Source organism: Danio rerio, chromosome 8 (genome assembly GCF_049306965.1).
Source record: "Danio rerio strain Tuebingen ecotype United States chromosome 8, GRCz12tu, whole genome shotgun sequence".
In the NCBI taxonomy this organism is placed as follows: domain Eukaryota; kingdom Metazoa; phylum Chordata; class Actinopteri; order Cypriniformes; family Danionidae; genus Danio; species Danio rerio.
Window position 1 is genome coordinate 38409093 of NC_133183.1, and position 20179 is coordinate 38429271.

Consider the following 20179-nt stretch of genomic DNA (forward strand, 5'->3'; position numbering starts at 1 on the left):
TTACTCACCATTAATTTACCCTCAAGTGTTCCAAACCTTTATGGGTTTCTTTTTTTCTGTTTGACAAAACAAATAAGATACTTTGAAAAAAGATGGATACCTCTAACCATTGACACACACACATTAAACTGCTACGTTGAATTTAGTAGAAATATGAAACTGTCATTTTAGCACTTAAAGGGATGATTCACACAAAAATTTATATTTACTCACTATTAATTTACCCTCAAGTGTTCCAAACCTTTAAGGGTTTATTACTTCTGTTAAACAACAAAAACAAGATATTTTGATGGAAGAAGAAAACCTGCAATCATTGACTTCCACAACAGAAAACACAAATAATATGGAAGTCTATGGTTACAGGTTTCCATATTTTTTCTAAGTATCTTCTTTCGTCTTTAACAGAAGAAATATCCCAATAATGGTTTGAGACAAGTAAAGGGTGATCAAATAATGAGACAATTGCACTTTTTGGATGAACTATCCCTTTAAGGAGTGTCAAATTAGCATGACAAAATAATTAACAAACCTCTGTAGAAGACAACTCTGTTTGTGTTGGTTAAAGCCACAGGCTCATGGAGGCGCTGAAAGAGAGAAGCAAAGAAAGATGAAGAAAACATTAAAAGCTTTAAGTCTCGCATAACAAACCATGTCCTCATAAACCATGAATAAACAGATTTAACAAAACAATAGCCTACTGCTAAGTCACATTCAGTAGACATACTTGGTCCTCATAAACCATGAGCAAACACACAGATATTAAAACAATAGCCTATTGATAGGTCAGCAAACTTGACATTGTTTCTCTTGATATCTCAATATTGTAAGCTATAAAAAAAAGCTTTAAATATTAGTAATATTTGTTATTTCTCAAATGTGGTAAAAAACAATATTATTATAATATGTAGGCCTAGTAATGGTTAAAATGCTCAATTTTGCATTGATCTGGCATGTTAAACTTTAAATTGGTCTTTAATGCACAGGACAGAGATGACATCAGAATACAAATTCAAAATTCTGAAGATGAGTGTTAGATGTATGCTTGCACTCTCTTATGGTCCACATGCAAATAGATCATTTTCACTGGTATAACCAGGCATTTGTCATCATCAGATTTCAACTTGCATTATTTTCATCATTTAACAACAGTAGTTTATACTGCCACTGTGTAAACGTTTAATCTTACACATAATACTCACCGTGTGAATAGAGGCTAATCTAAAGAAAAAACTTTGAATTGTTATATTGCGATTCTCAATATAATAATGTATCGCTACACCCATATTAAATGTATTATTATATAAAAATAACTGCACAGATACAGGAACAATAAGAAAATATCTCTTCAGATCAACATTTAAAAGACAATTATATAGACAAACCTCTTTGAAGCTCACTCTGTTCAGAATTCAAAGATAATGGCTCATGAAGAGACTGAAAAACATAATCAAAACACAGAAAATAAAGCTAAAACAACTCAAGTGTGTGCTAAACAGACATTATTAAACATTATATTTAATACTACATACGGTTCAAAATATGCCAATTTTTAAAATAAAATCCAATATACCCTACCTTTGCTTTTTCATGTTTGTTACAGGAGAGAAGGTCAACTCCTCCACATGACACACTCTAAAATTACAATTGTATGTTGTGATATCGTGCAGAACAATGTTTTAAAATTAAACACAAGGTACTTTTTTTTATACAAGATTAAAACTGTAACTCTGCCAAATAAAAACAGTTCTGTCAACACATGAACACTGACTCCACAGAGTATGCATCACAAACTCTTCTGGACAAACAGTGAAAACTGATACAGAAGAAACTAAATCATTGAAAAAATTCATTATGTTGGTTTAATAGTGCACAAAAAGTACACTGTACAGGAAACTGGCCCAAAACAATTATCTAATACTTTACTATTTGATAGTGTCAGGCCCGGATTAAGAACTCAAGAGGTCTGTATTAAAAAAAATAAGAATAGAATACATTTTTTTCAAAACAAATCTATAATATATTGCCCACATTTTTTAAATAAATTATATATATATATATATATATATATATATATATATATATATATATATATATATATATATATAGTCTACAAAGATTTAACTTATTTTTTAAGAAAATGAAAATTTTCTTATGAAAATGAAAATTGATGGTATAAGTACACTTGTTCAAGTTAACTGAAGCAGTACTAAAATATATATTTTAAAAGGTATTTATTACTATTCTCCACTGTGCTTTGCGAGAGCGCTTACTGAACAGCACGTTCGTTGACATAAGACTGCCCAGGCACGAATGCAATGTGAGTGCAGGCCGTAGGGGGAGACGGAAGGGGGGAAAAGCATGCTTCAGCCTGGTTCATGGCAACTGTACAGTGCGAGTACGCCCTCAGACACACGATGAATCCAGTCTGCACTGCCATTAGCATCCTCCACCTGGTTAATGCTAGCTTGCACATAACATTACCATAACGTCTTCTATACTCTCATTCTCCTCATCATGGGTCTGTTTGAAGGAGTGAATACATGAAACATGCCTCAATAAAGATGCACCCTCTCCTCTTTTTCTCTTGTGATTGCCAAATCCACTTGTTCACTCATTTTGATCTACGGCAAATACTACACTACAGTCCGCTCAATTCAGTGCAGGTTATTTCAAAACTTACAAGCACTTCACCAATTAAAGCATGCTGTTTAGTTAAAAAAAGTAAAGAAGGAAAGGAAAAAATCTGCATGCTTTTTATACATGGTGACATTTTCTGACAATTTAAATACAATGATAATAATAATATATGATAGGGGTGTAACGATTTATCGTTGTACGATTTATTGCGATGCAAAAATGTCTCGATATGCATCGTGGCGTTATGACGATATGATTACGATATGACGTCCGTTTTCTCTTATTAGTTGAGCTGTTTGCACGTGAGCTACGTTCCACCTGCTGTCGCACGTGAGTTCAGATTGCAGCAGCAGTAATGTTAGCAAACCAAGATGAGTGGAGTTGAAATAGAGGATGGCCCATCCTCTCAAAATCAGACGTCTGGCAACATTTCGGTTGTACAGTAATTGCTTTAGACTCGTCCGCTTTTTGACACGCATACTGGGTCACACATCCTAAGTTTTAAAGTCTTCACAGTGATTTACATACTTTGCACAGCGACAGGGATACCTCCTAATGGTGTTGAAAGAGTCACATACTGTATTTATAAGGTACAATTCACCCTAAAATATCATTCTGTCTTCATATGATGTATTGGCGGCCGCAAAATCACACATGACATGAGCTGACCGTGAGCTGTTACTACAAAGGGCGGACTATGATAGACGCGTGCGTATGGCAAGCCGTTTTAACATTTAAACCTTTGATCTGACTATCCATAAATATATTTAGAGATATCTCTAATTATATTTTGACTAGTCATAATTATAATTCGACTAGTCAAAATATAATTAGAGATATCTCTAAATGAATTTAATTAAATATGAATTACATATATTTATGGATAGTCAGAACAAAGGTTTAAATGCTAAAACGGCTTGCCATACGCGCACGTCTGCTTCAGTGAACAGAACCTGCAGGTTGTGACTAATAAAGTAGTAAACAACATTCAGTTTGTGGAACAGAGTGATCTTTCAGGAGCAGCGTGGGAAGTTTGAACAGCACTTAGCAGTGTAAATGAAACCGAAAACGTACACATTATTTAAACAATCATATCGATTTTAGAGTTATGATTACGACGAGCTAACCCTTTAAAGCTAAATTTGAGTACAGAGGTACACAAAAATGCACGTCAACATGATACACTTGATAGCGCCGACATCAGCGACGCCGAAGAAATAGTAAACCTGCCTAAACTGCTAAAAAGAGTCACGACTGTCCTGTGTAATGATAAGACGGCCACCCTGTCACTCATGCCCAACATGAAGACAGCCATCCATAAAAACCTCTCAGACAGATACACATAAGTTCAGGATTATCTTATAGAATTGCTGATTACCTGGAAATGTAGATTTTTTTTTGCACACACAAAAAACGCAAGTGACCAAGCAAAGCCTTAAGCTCTCACTGTTAAATTCAATTGAATAGAAAGCTTATTTTTTTGCACCTTTACTTAAATTGTTCCTTAATTTTGTCTCTGTCATTTCAATAATATTTTTTAAGAAGTTTTTAAATTGTTTTATTTTCCAGAGACAGGCCTGTTTAATATATTTTCTAAAAGAAGGTTCAGTTTAACAAGTTGAAACAAAAGAAATACATAAAAAATAGTTTACTTGGTAAAATTTGCATTTCAGTTAAATTTTCAATTTTTATTCCAAATATCGTGATACATATCGAATCGTGAACACTATATCGTGATACACATCGTATCGTGAGCTGAGTGTATCGTTACACCCCTAATATATGATATTGACTATTTGCTAAGAGGAAATGCCTAGTTTCTAAAAAAAATGTTTTTAAAGAGAGGGAGGCAACCTTTATTAAGACATGTGCAACCTATTAAATGCTCTTCAACAGAGCCATGAGGTAGGAGAATATGGGTGAAGTAGCGCTAGTTGTGGCAAATGATAATCGACAGGCTAACCAGGGTTTGGGAAAGGGCGACTAATAGTGGTGTAACGGATCCAAAATCTGCAGTTCGGATCACTCTACGTTTTTTGAGTTATGGATCGGACCATTTTTTGGATCAGCAAAAAAGGGAGGAGACAATTTGCTTTCCATTTATACAAAAATGTTACTGCATAAAACATTGCTTTTAACAAACAGAAAATAGAACCTGTAATTTTAATAAAAAATAAAAATCAGGAAATAACCAGCTAAAAAAAAGTATTCAATATGAAATATGATCTTTGCTACTGTTGCTGATAATGCAAAATGTATAGAAATCTTGCACAACATATATTTATCTTCAATTAATGATTCAACAATTCACACATAAAACTTCATGTTTCATTATACTGTAGGTGTATTATATTTGAAAACCTATTCAATTACATAGTTTTGATGTTTGTTTGTCGCCATCTGTTGGTTACACAATGTAGTTGCTTTCACCAGCATCTTGTTTCATTAAACAGTGATTTTATTCTTACCATAATGAATGCATTAATGCAGGCTAAACAAACAGTGACAAAAAAACACCTTAATAGCCAAAAGCATTTATGTAGGTCCCACAACGTCATCATTATATTTTACAGGGAAGCCAAAATGCTTTCATTCATGCAATTTGAATGACACGGGAGGCGATCTCTCTGCGATTGTTATAAATGTTGGATTAACCTACAAGTTCAAAAAAAGTTATTAATCTACGGGTCACGCGCATTCCGAACCGTGGGTTGTGATCCGTATCGATCACGGATCAACAGTGATCCGTTACACCCCTAGTGACTAACGTCACAAATAAATAAATACAAATGAATTCTATTAAGATGTTGCTAACATTTGAAAATAACTTTATTATATATTTAAAATACCTATTTAGAGAAATAAGATAAACATCATCAAAACACACGAGGCACTTGTGACTTTATTTAACATTTGCATTATTTTAATTTTTTTTTAAATGTTTCCTAAAAATAAATGTATTTCCCATCTGATATCCAATGGGGAGAAAAAAAATAAGAATAAGTTCAGCAGACGGTATATTAGAACTCGAGTTGATGATCAATCGCGTCAAAACATGTTGCTGTGCATTACAAGCTACACCACTGGCGCTATTTAGTTATGTTGTCTCTGTCGGTCAGACATCACTTGTCTGACAAAATTTGTGTAAATGGCTTATTCCATCAATGTGTGTTATTAACCATTGGTTAATCAGGCCCTGGATAGTGTACAATCTTTAATAGTTTTAACTTTTCACTAATATGGAAATCATTAATATTAGCATTTTTTAGACTCTTAAATTAAACATTAACATTTTAAAGTGTGGTTTTCAATTAGGACATTTCTTTTTATTATTATTATTATTTAAATGTTATTAGTTGACATTTATAATGTCTTGTCATCAAATAATCATTTTGTGTTAAATTTAACTCCTTTTTGCATCTTAACATTTTATACACTATGCTTATAATGAAACAATAACTGGGGACTACCTGCAGTAAGAAAAAACATGTACAAAACTTTGGTACCTTTGATGTCACTGATGTACCTCCACGTAAGCATGTCTTTATCCTTCCCCAACCTCACATGATGAGCAGCATCTTTCAAAGGATTTAATCCTCTGCTTTGACTCTTACCACCATTCATTCACTGTTAAAATATTATATAAGGTTAAACTTCACAGTTTATAATATCAATACAATACCACATATGCAAAGCAGTATTAATATATGTGACGTAGTGTAAAATTCTCTAAAGAAGACCAAAACAGAAAATAGTAATATAGTTATCAAATTTCATAATACAGTTATCACATTTCAAACCATTTAACAAAAAATAAGTTAGTAGTGCACTATTTTGACAATTTGATCAAATAAAGTTATTTAACTTGGGTAAGTTAACCTCTTTTCATAATAAAAGTTCATTTATTCAAATGTACAGTTTAACTGAACACAAGTTTATCACAAAAAAACATTAGAAAAAATAAAACCACACATTTACATTACTAAATTCAAACATTTTGTTCAATCATGGTTAATAATTCAAGTTTAGTAAATTGTTTCTACGTCATATTTATGTTTAATATACCTTGTTACCATGTTATTTATACCATATTCGAATGGTCATTGCTTCTCACATAAAAGTATGTGTAGAAAAAAAATCACAGTTACATAGTGCATCTATCATAACGTTACATCTCATGGAATCAGACGGCGAATTGTTTACCGCGGAGGAGTGAGCTCTGCCCGGTTCTGGGTTAAATCGACACCGGCGCTTCCGAGCCAGATACAGGCCGAGCGCGTGCTATTATTAGCAAATACACATTTTGAAGAACTACTTCTGATGCTGCCATTACAAACACCTATTTCTAACGTTTATTTGTTCTCATCTTCTGTTCCCAGTCACTAATTATTATTGTCTAAAACAGTACGCGCCGGATATAAATATATAAATAAACTTGCTATTTTGAATAACAAGTGGAATAATACAGTACATATAATAATAAATAATTGATAGATTAGATTAGTAAATAGATTACATTGCGACTGCTGCAATTTGCGCTTTAATGTTTAGCTGGTCAACTGTATGGTATGGAAATGTTACATACCTACTATATGAACCCGTCTCATACAGCTGCCATTGCAAGGCTCAGACACTTTGTAGAGAGGAATTTAACACAACTGCCTCTAGGAGTCGCCAATGGAAATAAAACAGACACGCACAAAAAATGTGCGTACGCCTGCCAGAAAGCTGCCGTGAAGCTGCACACATTCCCACGTTCAGTTCATCGTTAGTAAATCCAAACGTGAGCGATTCTGAGCGTGAAACCTGGCGTACGCAAAGTTTTTGTGCGTACGCAGCGTTGATACATGAGGCCCCAGATCTACACACACATTACCGTTTTTTAGTCAAAGTAAGGACCAGTTCTACACACACATTACCGGTTTTTAGGCAACGTGGGGATCAGATCAGCACCCTTACTAATATTAAATTTTAAACCTCAATCAAGTAATTTGACAGTAAACTGCTTTAGAATTTTCATTTGAAGAGCAGGTCAATTTATAAAAAATGTAATTTGAATACAGAAGGAACCTCAAGATCCAAACAGGAAATGGTCCAGAATAGATTTAATAAATGTTATATTTATTATAAATAATTTCCACAAAACCTTTAAACACAAAAAAAACAGTAAACACAAAATCCATGAAACTCTCTTGCTTGTCTAAAAGCAGTTCTCATTGGGTATAACAAGCTTCCACATAACTCTTCCATGTCTGCGTGCACATTTAGTTAAGTGCAATAGCAAATAATATTAAACGGTTAGTTCACCTCAAAATGAAGATTCTTTTATTAATTCCTCTCCTTCAAATTGTTTCAATCCCTTGCTGTCTATGGAGGATGAGGAGTTCTTGCACTTCATCTAAGTTATCTTCCTTTGAGTCTGAAGAAGAATGAAGGTCTCAGGGGATTAGAGTGAGATGAGGGCAAGTAATTAATAATATAATGTACATTTTTGGGTAAACTCTTAAAACCCACCAGTATGTTCTATTTCTGTTTCTGTCGTATTTTAACTATTTGAAAAAAAAAACATTAAAAATATTTTAAAATATATTAATAAAGAACTGAACCCCACAAATGCAAAGAGACCTTCATCATATAACCAAGCCACCAAAACTCCAAATAGACATCATTTGTTAAGCATTAACTCTACATTAATAGTAAGCACTTTATAAACACAGCTAGATGCTCTATTGTTGACTTATAAGCATGTGTAATGTGCTCAATTTTTGTGTTTTCATACTTTGTTTATAATTCATTTTTCATAACTAAATGAAGTATTGCATTATTTACAAACTGTCTAAGAATAATTGGTGTTTTTTAAGATCATTAAGAATGAGTAAATAAATGATTAAAAAACTATATAAATGAACATTTATACATTTACTATTCAGGCATATAATCAGGGCTAAAAAAAAAGAAAAAAAAAAAGAAAATCCAATCGGTTCACTCTACACACAGCCCCACTCCTTGGTATCGAGCGCAGGCCCGGCCCTACATTTAGATGTTGTATAATATGAAATAGCAGTAAAAATTATGAAAATTGTTATGAAATAGTTTTTCAGTCATGTAGCCTAATACAAATATTTAGTACACTGCACAGTGCAATTATTATTTAAATTTATTATATCCATTATTATTAATATTAGTAAAATCTTTTTAAAAAATTTACTTTAGGCTATACTGCTATTTGCTCATGCAAAATTAAACACCAGAAAATATATCGTAGGCCTATATTAAGAGCTAAATTACAGTTAGCATCATAATTAGTTCAATTATGTGCTGTAGGCTATTGATTGACCAACACCCCCTGTATACAGTTTACACACTGCAGGTCTACAGTTCTGATGTGTATTTTGAAATTCTTGTTTTAAATGACAGTAAGACATGCTATATTTCGTTTTTATAGTAAAATATACATTATAATCCAGTACAAAGTAAAATAATATTTATTAGTGGCCTATTGGCAGCGTATAGCCATAGTATATAAGCTTATAGTCTAAGCATGTCATTTATTTATTATTAACATAAATTACAAACTAGCATCCTTATGATTTTATTTCGTTTCTGTATATTTTTATCAAACGAAAAATGCAATGATTTATACTTTGGTTTTAATTTTATTAGAAATTTAATAGCCGTTTAGGCAACACTACTTCTACATGTCATTGGCTCTGATTGCGTTTTTTACAGATAACCTATTTACAAAGATTTTTATTAAACAAGTGCACTACCACAAGATATTTTTGTAGGTGTAAAAATCTAAAAAGTATCATTATCATATTCTTGCCTTATTCATCTTTAATATAAATATAAAATTTAACACATTCATTGATTAAACTAGGGATGCTAACGATTACTCGATTGATTTATTGTCGTTAACCCTTTAAAACCGATAGACCTTATCGATGACCGATTAAGCATGGGCATTTAATAAGTTATGCTTTGCTCTTTGAAATGCGTCCACGATTTCACACATTACATAATCAAGTGTGCGCAGTTTAGGCTACGTTACCCTATGGAGTCGTGCACTCTCTTGACTTTGCATATTGGTTATGCACATATTGGTCATACCTATTATGCTCAGATCTAGTTTATCCGCTGGTGCTGCCATTAATCCGCTGGTCAAGTAATCAAAAAGTAGGCTACATGACGTTTAATTATGGGCAGGTTATTAAGACCAAACATTGGTTGTGCAAACTGTATTACGTTCTCTAAAATTTTAAAGTGTTTTAAGCTACATTATCTTTTATAGACTGGCATAGGCCTAAATACGCATCACGGCCAGACATTTATAGTTTATATAAAAACGAGCGTCACCGTCGCATTTGTTCACATGCTTTAAATTAATGCTTTTTGTCTCCCAAAAATAATATAATAAAGAGAACGATAAAATAACATTATTAACCGTTTAACTGTAAACATTTCTGTTCAGAACGATTAAAGTTGATCTTTTTTTTTCGGTTTTTGTTTCTGTTCCTGAAAAATGTCATTTGATTCTGTTTTTCGTTTCCGTTCCTTGAACCGGTTTGGAGCCCTGCATATAATACGTTTTTCTGCATGTTAAATAATGCTTTATTAACTCAACTTCATGTAGTTTTGAGATCTAATCTAAAGTGAGGAATATTGATGCTTTATAAATCCCTTATAAATGACAATTAAAGGCTCAGAATCATTCATTTATTCATTTATTTTCATTTTGGTTTTCTCTCTTTATTAATTCGGGGTCGCAACAGCGGATTGAACCACCAACTTATCCAGCATGTTTTTATGCAGCGGATGCCCTTCCAGCTGCAACCCATCCCTGGGACACATCTATACACATACACACTCATTTACTACGGACCATTTTAGGCTACCCAATTCACCTGTACCGCATGTAGGAGCACCTGGAGGAAACCCACACCAACACAGGGAGAACATGCAAACTTTACACAGAAATGCCAACTGACCCAGCCAGGGCTCGAACCAGCGACCTTCTTGCTGTGAGGTGACAGCACTACCTACTGTGTATCAAATAAACAATAAGTATTTGCAATCGTACCTAAACAAATACAATTACTGTAAATTTTAAACATTGCTGAATAACAGGAGTGTCGAAATACAACATCATTTGATAAAACAACAATATAATAATTTAACAATACATTACGTGTAAAGCAATTTTATATTTAGACAAGATTGCAATGATTTACTTTTCATTTGATACAGTTTCATTTGAGCATCTTGTAATAAGTAGAAATTAATAGTCATTTTTTCCCTGTATATAATGTAACTGAGCCTTATATTGTCATTTATAATGGATTTATAAAGCATGAATAGCCCTCGCTTTAGATTAGATCACAAAACTGCATGAAGTTGAGTTCATAAAGCATTTATTAACATACTAAACAACTTATTATATGCCTGAATAATAAGAATTATCAATGTTATTTTGAATAGTTTATTAATCATTTACTTGCACATTCTGAATTATCTAAAAAAAAAACACCTACTACTTTTAAATATCTGGTTTGTTAATGATGTATTTTTCATTACTAAATTAAGTATTGCATTATTTACCAAGTATGAAAACAATCATTAAGCACATTATAATTGTGCTTATAAGTCAATAATATTTGTAATTTATATTTATAAATATAATTTATAAACTGCTTACTAATGTCTATTAATGTAGCGTTAATGCTTAACAAACGTTCAACTAACTATTTGCTAATGTTTCATAAATAATTCATTGTGTGCAGTTATTATAGTGTTACCCAACATTTATATATCTTATTAATCAGGCATATAGTAATGGTAACTCTGTCTAATAATAAATGCTTTATAAACTCAACTTCATGCAGTTTTGTGAGCTAATCTAAAGTGAGGACTATTGATGCTTTATAAATCCCTTTTAAATGAAAATTAAAATCTCAGCTATATTCTACACAGAAAAAAAGAAATAAATTAAAAGGGGGAGTGATTTATAGCTTTATATATATATATACATATATATATATATATGGTGAAGCAGTGGCGCGGTAGGTAGTGCTGTCGCCTCACAGCAAGAAGGTCGCTGTGTCACTGGTTTGAACCTCGGTTCAGTTGGCATTTCTGTGAGAAGTTTGCATGTTCTCCCTGCATTCGTGTGGGTTTCCTCTGGGTGCAAAGGCACAGTCCAAAGACATGCTACAGGTGAATTGGGAAGGCTAAATTGTCCCTAGTGTATGAGTGTGACAGGCCCATATGACAGGCTGGCCGGAAGGTGTAAAAAAGTCGTTATCATATGGACAAGTCTAAAACTGAAGGCCTTGTTCCAAAAAGAGCCGACCCCGCAATCATACGGGACTAAGGCCAAAGAAGATATATATATTTTTTTTTTTTCCATTAATTTCAAGATACACAAATGAAACTATCTAATGAAAAATAAATCTTTGCAATCTTATCAAAATATAAAATTACTGTACAGTGCAAACATCACAGAAACACTGAAATGAATCTTGTCATATTGTTAATTGTTGTTTTGAAATGATGTTGTATTTTTTATTTTGCAATGTTTAAACTTTACAGAATTTTTTAAATAAGATTGCAAAGATTTATTGTTCATTAGATACTGAGCCTTAAATTGACATTTATAAGGGATTTATCAACTATAAACAGTCCTTAGGTCACAAAACTGCATGAAGTTGTGTTATTATAGCATTTACTAACACACATGGTTACAATTACTATATGCCTGAATATAACATGTATAAATGCTCATTTGAATAGTTTATTAATCATTTAATAACTCATTCTGAATTATCTTAAAAACCACCAACTACTCTTATATACAAATAGTTTGTAAATAATGCAATACATAATATAGTAATGAAAAATGAATCAGTAACAAAGCATGAAAATACAATTAAGTCAAGTCAAGAATACAGCGTTTGAAGCTGTATTTATAAACTGCTTCCTAAAATCTATTAATGTAGAGTTAGTGCTAAACTAATGATGTATAGTGTATACTTACTATAAAAGTGTTATTCAGATTTTTTATCTAAAGAGCCGAGATTCAGTTTTTAATATAAAAATCCAAAGCTGATCTCTGGTTTTTAGAGCCAATGGTTCAGCTTTCACCACAGCATGTACTTCCTGTTTGCTCCAGGATCTTCTCTTTATGGGACCTATGGGTGGTTAAAACATAAAAAAGTGGTTTTAGTTGCATAAATGTTCAGTCATTTTTACAACATGTGCTGTTATGTTAGTTTAATATTGTGATAGAAAATGCTAGAAAAATATGTCTTGCCTATTATTAAAAATACTTAAGATGGAGATGGATTAAAAAATACTTCCTAATAACTCCAAAACTGGTTAATGGGGTTACACTTTATTCCATAGTCCAGTTTAGACATTCTTCTAACTATGCGTAACTCTGCAACTACGTTAATTATCTCACCGTAAAGTATTATGTATTAGAGTATTTCAATAAGACTAACGCTCATCTGATTATCAGTAGAGTATTAGCAGACTGTTAGCTCAAGTTTAGCTCAAAACACTACACTGTAACAGATATCTGTTCATTACCAGTTCCTGTATTTTGTGATTTACAAGTGTTTTTTTTTGTTTGTTTTTTTGTGGTGGTGAATTGCATTATGGGATGTTGATCTCTGCTCTGTGCACTTTTGATGTTGAAAATTCAACTCTACAGTTTAACAAAGTGACTTTTACTGACATTTTAGTAGTTTGAAATAATATAATGTATAAGAAATAATATATAGAGATAAATAAGTCTTTAGAATAACAGAAAATGTACCGGCAGTTTATTACAAGGTTTCTGTAGCATAATATACAACAACAACCCAAACAAAAAGTCACTTTTTTTTACTTTTTAAGATTAAAAGTTGTTGGAAGAAAGATCAAGATCCCATAATGCAATTCAAAAGCAGAAACAAACAGATTTCATAAAAACAAATTATGAAAAACTGCTAATTTAATTATTATTACTTATTTTTTATTAATTTTAGAGTGTAGAGTATTAGCTGACAGTTAAGGTTACCTCAATAAAACCAACTCTCATTGGTCTCAGTAAATAGTACAGCAGACTGTTAGGTTACGCTCAAAATTAGTACAATATGACTAATTCTTATATAAATTTAGTAGAGCATTAGCAGTGTTGATTCTAACAGACAGTCTAATGGCTGTTAGTTGACAAGTAGTTGCAGTTACTTGTAGTTAGTAGTAGTAGTAGTAGTAAAGTAAATTATCAAAATAAAGTGTAACCAGATATGCAATTAGTATATTTTTCCAAAGTATTTAGCAATATTGTTTAACTAACATGAAATGAGACATCAAGTGCAACTGTACTGAAATCATCATGGAAGTAATGTGCTTCTGTCCAGTTTTACCCTACATGTTATGTAAATGAGCTTGTGCATTTGGACTTGTACAATAAAACAAGTCAGTCACAAATTAACTTTAATGATCATACCTCTCTTTTTTGTGAATGCTGGGTCTGCATCACTATCTTCACAGACACTGTACCATGGTGATGATACTTGAGGGGACTCTGAAAGTAAAAATCAAGTCTGAGAGTTGACTTCTCTGCATAAAGCTTACCAAAATATTTATTTGATTTTGTGTTGTTCTTTTTAATGGGTAAAAGTGTGTGATGGTAGCTTAAAAATAGTTTTCAAACATAGCACATACATATCATGATAAAAATAAACATTCTGAAAAAAGAAAAATTCTGATCAGAAAAATAAATAATATTTTTACCTTTTAGATTGGACTTCACCTCCTCCAAAATCACGATCCACTGTAACTTTCTCTGAATGTAAAAACCCACACAAAAATACATCATTTAAAACAATATGGTATATGTTTGCAAACACAAATGTGTATATAACATCCAGAAAATCTGGCACTGTATTACATGTTTGTGTGTAAACCCACGATTTGATCAAGATTCCCCCCTTTAAAATCTGCTGAGCGTCTGTTTTCAAGTCCCAGAAAAACTGAGTTGTGGGAACAGAGCAGTTCTCTTCTGCAGTCATACAGTCATAACACACACATACATATGAAGAGTTTGGTTGCAAAATGCGATAAACGGCATTTTTTGACATTTGGATTTTATTATTGGAAATCACTGTTCAGATGTACCTTAATCTATGTGTCAATTGCTGCCATTAATAACATTTAAGAATGCACATTTTAGGCCAAGTACAAAACGTATTTTTTTTCACAAAACGCAATATGCGTCAGACCAGTTTCTTTACAAAGTGCGATATAACAGTTAGAGAGCGTTCAGGAAGAGAGTCATCGCCGGTGAAGTGCTCAGAGTTTGCTCATTGATTTAGCGATAGAAGATGAAGTCTTCAACTTCACAAAAAATTATAAAAAGGCCACAAAAGTGGACCAGAATAAGATACTTCTGCGTCAACAATACACAAATGCAGCAGGGAACGAGTCTCCACTGATGTCAAGAGAAGGCCTAGGAGCGCCTTTTTTCCTACTCCCCATCACAAGATACCTGTCTGCAAGTGTTCTTTATAAGTTTATTTTTTAAATAATTTCTTAAATGTAGCTGAGTAGCCTATCTGAAGATTTATTTATGCGGTTGCACCTATTATTTAAAATTAATTCTTGTTGTTGTTGATTTATTACAAAGGAACTTAAAGGGCACATGTTGTTATGGAGAAAACGGTTTAGCTTTTTTGCAACCAAATAAATAAGCTATTATTATTATTACAGTGAAATAATTCATTAAATATGACATAGCGAGGCAAGTTTGTGTCACGGACTCAGCTCCGCCCGCTCTAATCATACAGGTTTGGTTTTCTGCAGCGTTGTGGAAGGAGCCGCCCCCCACTCTTTCTGTACCAAGCTAAATGTCATTTATCTAACTAACTTAATCTTACTTATCAAACAAAACATTGATTCACTAGCTTTTGGTAATGGTATTAATGTAGTATAATATAGCCTAAGGTGGATGTAGCGTTTTGCAAAAAAAAAAAAAAAAAAAGTTATGTTATGTTATGTTGTGTACATTCTGGCCAAATCTAACTTAGAATCTTATTATTATTAATCAATCTTTGCATATATTATTCCATGTTTGACAATGTGGGTTGGATTAATATGTAGCATTTTCGCATGTTATTTTTTACTTAATTATAGACATAAAATTAAATAAAAAATATCCTGGATTTGAAAATATTGTGTTCCTGGCCTTCACTGAGCTCAAGTTATAGTTTAATGTACAAAAATTGTGAATGAACTTGACTGTTGATGTCCTAAAAAAATAATGTCAAAATTACCAACATTTTTTTAAATGGATATATCTCGTTCTGCAATGAAACTCTTTATATACAGTTGAAGTCAGAATTATTAGCCCCCCTGAATTATTAGACAGCTTGTTTATTATTTCCCAAATTTCTGTTTAACGGAGAGAAAAATTTTTTCAACACATTTCTAAACATAATAGTTTTAATAACTATTTCTAATAATCATTTCTAATAATGGACTTATTTTCTCTTTGCCATGACGACAGTAAATAATATTAGACTAGATATTCTTTAAGACACTTCTATACAGCTTAAAGTGAAATTTAAAGGCTTCACTAGGGTAATTAGGTTAACTAGACAGGTTAGGGTAATTAGTCAAGTTATTGTATAATGATGGTTTGTTCTGTAGATTATCGAGAAAAAAATATAGCTTAAAGAGGCTAATAATTTTGTCCCTTAAACGGTGTTTAAAAAAATGTAAACTGTTTTTATTCTAGTCAAAATAAAACAAATAAGACTTTCTCCAGAAGAAAAAAATATTATCAGACACACTGTGAAAATTTCCTTGCTCTGTTAAACATCGTTTAGGAAATATTTAAAAAAGAAGAGAAAAATTCCAAGGGGTCTAATAATTCTGACTTCAACTGTATATATATATATATATATATATATATGAAAGTATATACAGTTGAAGTCAGCCCACCTTTTTAAAACTTTTTTACAAATATTTCCCAAATGATGTGTAACAGAGCAGGGAATTTTTTCATAGTATGTCTGATAATATTTTTTTCTTCTGGAGAAAGTCTTATTTGTTTTATTTCAGCTAGAATAAAAGCAGTTTTAATTTTTTATGAACCATTTTAAGGTCAATATTATTATCCCTCCAATAACTTGCCTAGTTACCCTAATTAACTTAGTGAAGCCTTTAAATGTCACTTTAAGCTGTATAGAAGTGTCTTGAAAAATATCTAGTCAAATAATTTTTACTGTCATCATGGCAAAGAGAAAATAAATCAGTTATTAGAGATGAGTTATTAACACTGTTATGAATAGAAATGTGTTTAAAAAATCTGCTTTCCATTAAACAGAAATTTAGTACAAGAAATAAACAAGGGGGCTAATAATTCTGACTTTAACTGTATATAATTAAAAATAAATATTTTATATATTTTTATATATAATTAATAATTTTTATTTTGAAAAATATAATTTAGACAGTAGTACTCAAGGGTCCAGGGGTCTGTTCTTCGGACCTCGCTTAAATAATCTAAGAATATATTACAGATCCTGGATCTTTTAATCTTGATAACTCATCTTAGGCTAATTTGGTTCTTCAAAAAAGTTTGCGAATCAGATTAAACTGATCTGAGAGGTGTTGTGACTGTGTGTTGTGACAGATCTATCGATCCTCAAAATCATTATCAGCAATACAACGATTGGCTGACGGCACAGCAGCTTGATGACATCTGATTAATGCACAGTTATCAAAATTACATGAAATCCGTAGTAAACCGTTCGTTGAATCTGATATGCAATAACAGAGTTGTGAGTTACGTGCTGGAGCAGAGCAGTTCTCTTTCTTTGTCATATGGTCATCCTTCAATAAAAGCTGAATATAAAAAATATATATTAGTTAGACAGCAGTACTCAAGGGTCGCGGTCCCCACTATGTCAGACCTTACTGTGTGTGTATTGAGGACTAAGTGTGTTTCACAGCTTCTCTAACATGCCTCTGGTCCCCACAATGTCAGTGCATATGTTCACCAATTAGGACACACACTCTGTTTCATTTCTATATTTTGATTAAGTTAAATAATTACAATTAAATACACCACTACTACAACAACAACTACTATTACTACTACAACTAATAATATTAATAATAATAATAATATAATAATAATAATAATAATAATTGTTATTATTATTATTATACACACACCTCATCAGAGTTGTGGGTCTCCTACTGGAGCAGAGCAGTTCTCTTCCTCTGTCATATGGTCATCCTTCCATCCTTCAATAAAAGCTGAATAATAAAAAAAAAATATATATATATATATATATATATATATTAGTTAGACAGTAGTACTCAAGGGTCCCGGTCCCCACTACGTCAGACCTTACTGTGTGTATTCAGGACTAAGTGTGTTTCACAGTTTCTCTAACATGCCTCTGGTACATGCCTCTGGTCCCCACAATGTTACACTAGTGCATACATTCATACATTAGGACACACACTCTGTTTCATTTCTATATTTTGATTAAGTTAAATAATTACAATTAAATGCACTACTACTACTACAACAACAACTACTACAACTACTACTACTAATAAAAATAATAACAACAACATTAAACACACCTCATCAGAGAGTTGTGGGTCACGTACTGGAGCAGAGCAGTTCTCTCCTTCTGTCATATGGTCATCCTTTAATCAAAGCTGAATAAAAAAAATAAAAAAATTTATATTAGTTAGACAGCAGTACTCAAGGGTCCCGGTCCCCACTATGTCAGACCTTACTGTGTGTATTCAGGACTAAGTGTGTTTTACAGCTTCTCTAACATGCCTCTGGGCCCCACAATGTCAGTGCATATGTTCACCAATTAGGACACACACTCTGTTTCATTTCTATATTTTGATTAAGTTAAATAGTTACAATTAAATACACCACTACTACAACAACAACTACTATCACTACTACAACTAATAATAATAATAATAATAATAATAATAATAATAATAAAAATAATTGTTATTATTATTATTATAAACACACCTCAGAGTTGTGGTTCTCCTACTGGAGCAGAGCAGTTCTCTTCCTCTGTCATATGGTCATCCTTCAATAAAAGCTGAAAAAAAAAAAAGATATATATATATTTTAGTTAGACAGTAGTACTCAAGGGTCCCGGTCCCCACTATGTCAGACCGTACTGTGTGTGTATTCAGGACTAAGTGTGTTTCACAGCTTCTCTAACATGCCTCTGGTCCCCACAAAGTCAGTGCATATGTTCACCAATTAGGACACACACTCTGTTTCATTTCTATATTTTGATTAAGTTAAATAATTACAATTAAATGCACTACTACTACAACAACAACTACTACTACTACTACAACAACTAGTAATAATAATAATAACAACAACAACAACAACAACAATATTAATAAACACACCTCATCAGAGGGTTGTGGGTCTCGTACTGGAGCAGAGCTGTTCTCTCCTTCTGTCATACGGTCATACTTCAGCAAACCTGAATATAAAAATATATATATATTAGTTAGACAGCAGTACTCAAGGGTTCCGGTCCCCACTATGTCAGACCGTACTGTGTGTGTATTCAGGACTAAGTGTGTTTCACAGCTTCTCTAACATGCCTCTGGTCCCCACAATGTTACACTAGTGCATATGTTCATACATTAGGACACACACTCTGTTTCATTTCTATATTTCGATTAAGTTAAATAATTACAATTAAATGCACTACTACTACAACAACAACTACTACAACTACTACTACTACTACTACTAATAATAATAGTAATAACAACAACATTAAACACACCTCATCAGAGTTGTGGGTCACGTACTGGAGCAGAGCAGTTCTCTTCCTCTGTCATATAGTCATCCTTCAATATAAGCTGAAAATAAAAAAATTTATATTAGTTAGACAGCAGTACTCAAGGGTTCCGGTCCCCACTATGTCAGACCGTACTGTGTGTGTATTCAGGACTAAGTGTGTTTCACAGCTTCTCTAACATGCCTCTGGTCCCCACAATGTTATACTAGTGCATATGTTCACCAATTAGGACACACACTCTGTTTCATTTCTAGATTTTGATTAAGTTAAATAATTATAATTAAATGCACTACTACAACAACAACAACTACTACTACTACTTCTACTACTAATAATAATAATAATAATTATTATTATTAAATTTAAACACACCTCATCAGAGGGTTGTGGGTCTCCTACTGGAGCAGAGCAGTTCTCTTCTTCTCGTCATATGATCATACTTCAATGAAAGCTGAATATAAAAAACACAAAATAATAATTAGACAGTAGTACTCAGGGCTCCTGGTCCCCACTATGTCAGACCGTACTGTGTGTGTATTGAGGACTAAGTGTGTTTCACAGCTTCTCTAACATGCCTCTGGTCCCCACAATGTTACACAATTGCATATGTTCATAAATTAGGACACACACTAAGTTAAATAATTACAATTAAATGCACTACTACAGCAACAACATCTACT

At 32.4% G+C, this 20179-nt stretch overlaps 1 long non-coding RNA gene across 5 annotated transcripts in view; it reads right to left on the reverse strand.

The window, feature by feature from the left end:
• LOC101886085 (uncharacterized) overlaps positions 1 to 20179 on the reverse strand; it is a 51590-nt gene that overhangs the window by 22970 nt on the left and 8441 nt on the right. For 2 of the 5 annotated variants that reach the window (XR_012384501.1, XR_012384502.1), the window contains exons 5-20: positions 19872 to 19950; positions 19485 to 19560; positions 19096 to 19172; positions 18698 to 18770; positions 18283 to 18360; positions 17863 to 17946; positions 14416 to 14467; positions 14129 to 14206; positions 12671 to 12824; positions 8152 to 8186; positions 7945 to 8056; positions 6144 to 6264; positions 1576 to 1632; positions 1383 to 1434; positions 530 to 584; positions 9 to 56 (exon numbers count right to left, since the gene is read on the reverse strand). This is a non-coding gene — a long non-coding RNA (uncharacterized lncRNA). Of the gene's footprint in view, positions 1 to 8; positions 57 to 529; positions 585 to 1382; positions 1435 to 1575; positions 1633 to 6143; positions 6265 to 7944; positions 8057 to 8151; positions 8187 to 12039; positions 12825 to 14128; positions 14207 to 14415; positions 14468 to 17474; positions 17530 to 17862; positions 17947 to 18282; positions 18361 to 18697; positions 18771 to 19095; positions 19173 to 19484; positions 19561 to 19871; positions 19951 to 20179 lie in introns of those variants that run through there. The other 3 variants (XR_012384503.1, XR_012384504.1, XR_012384500.1) reach the window with 3 other exon arrangements.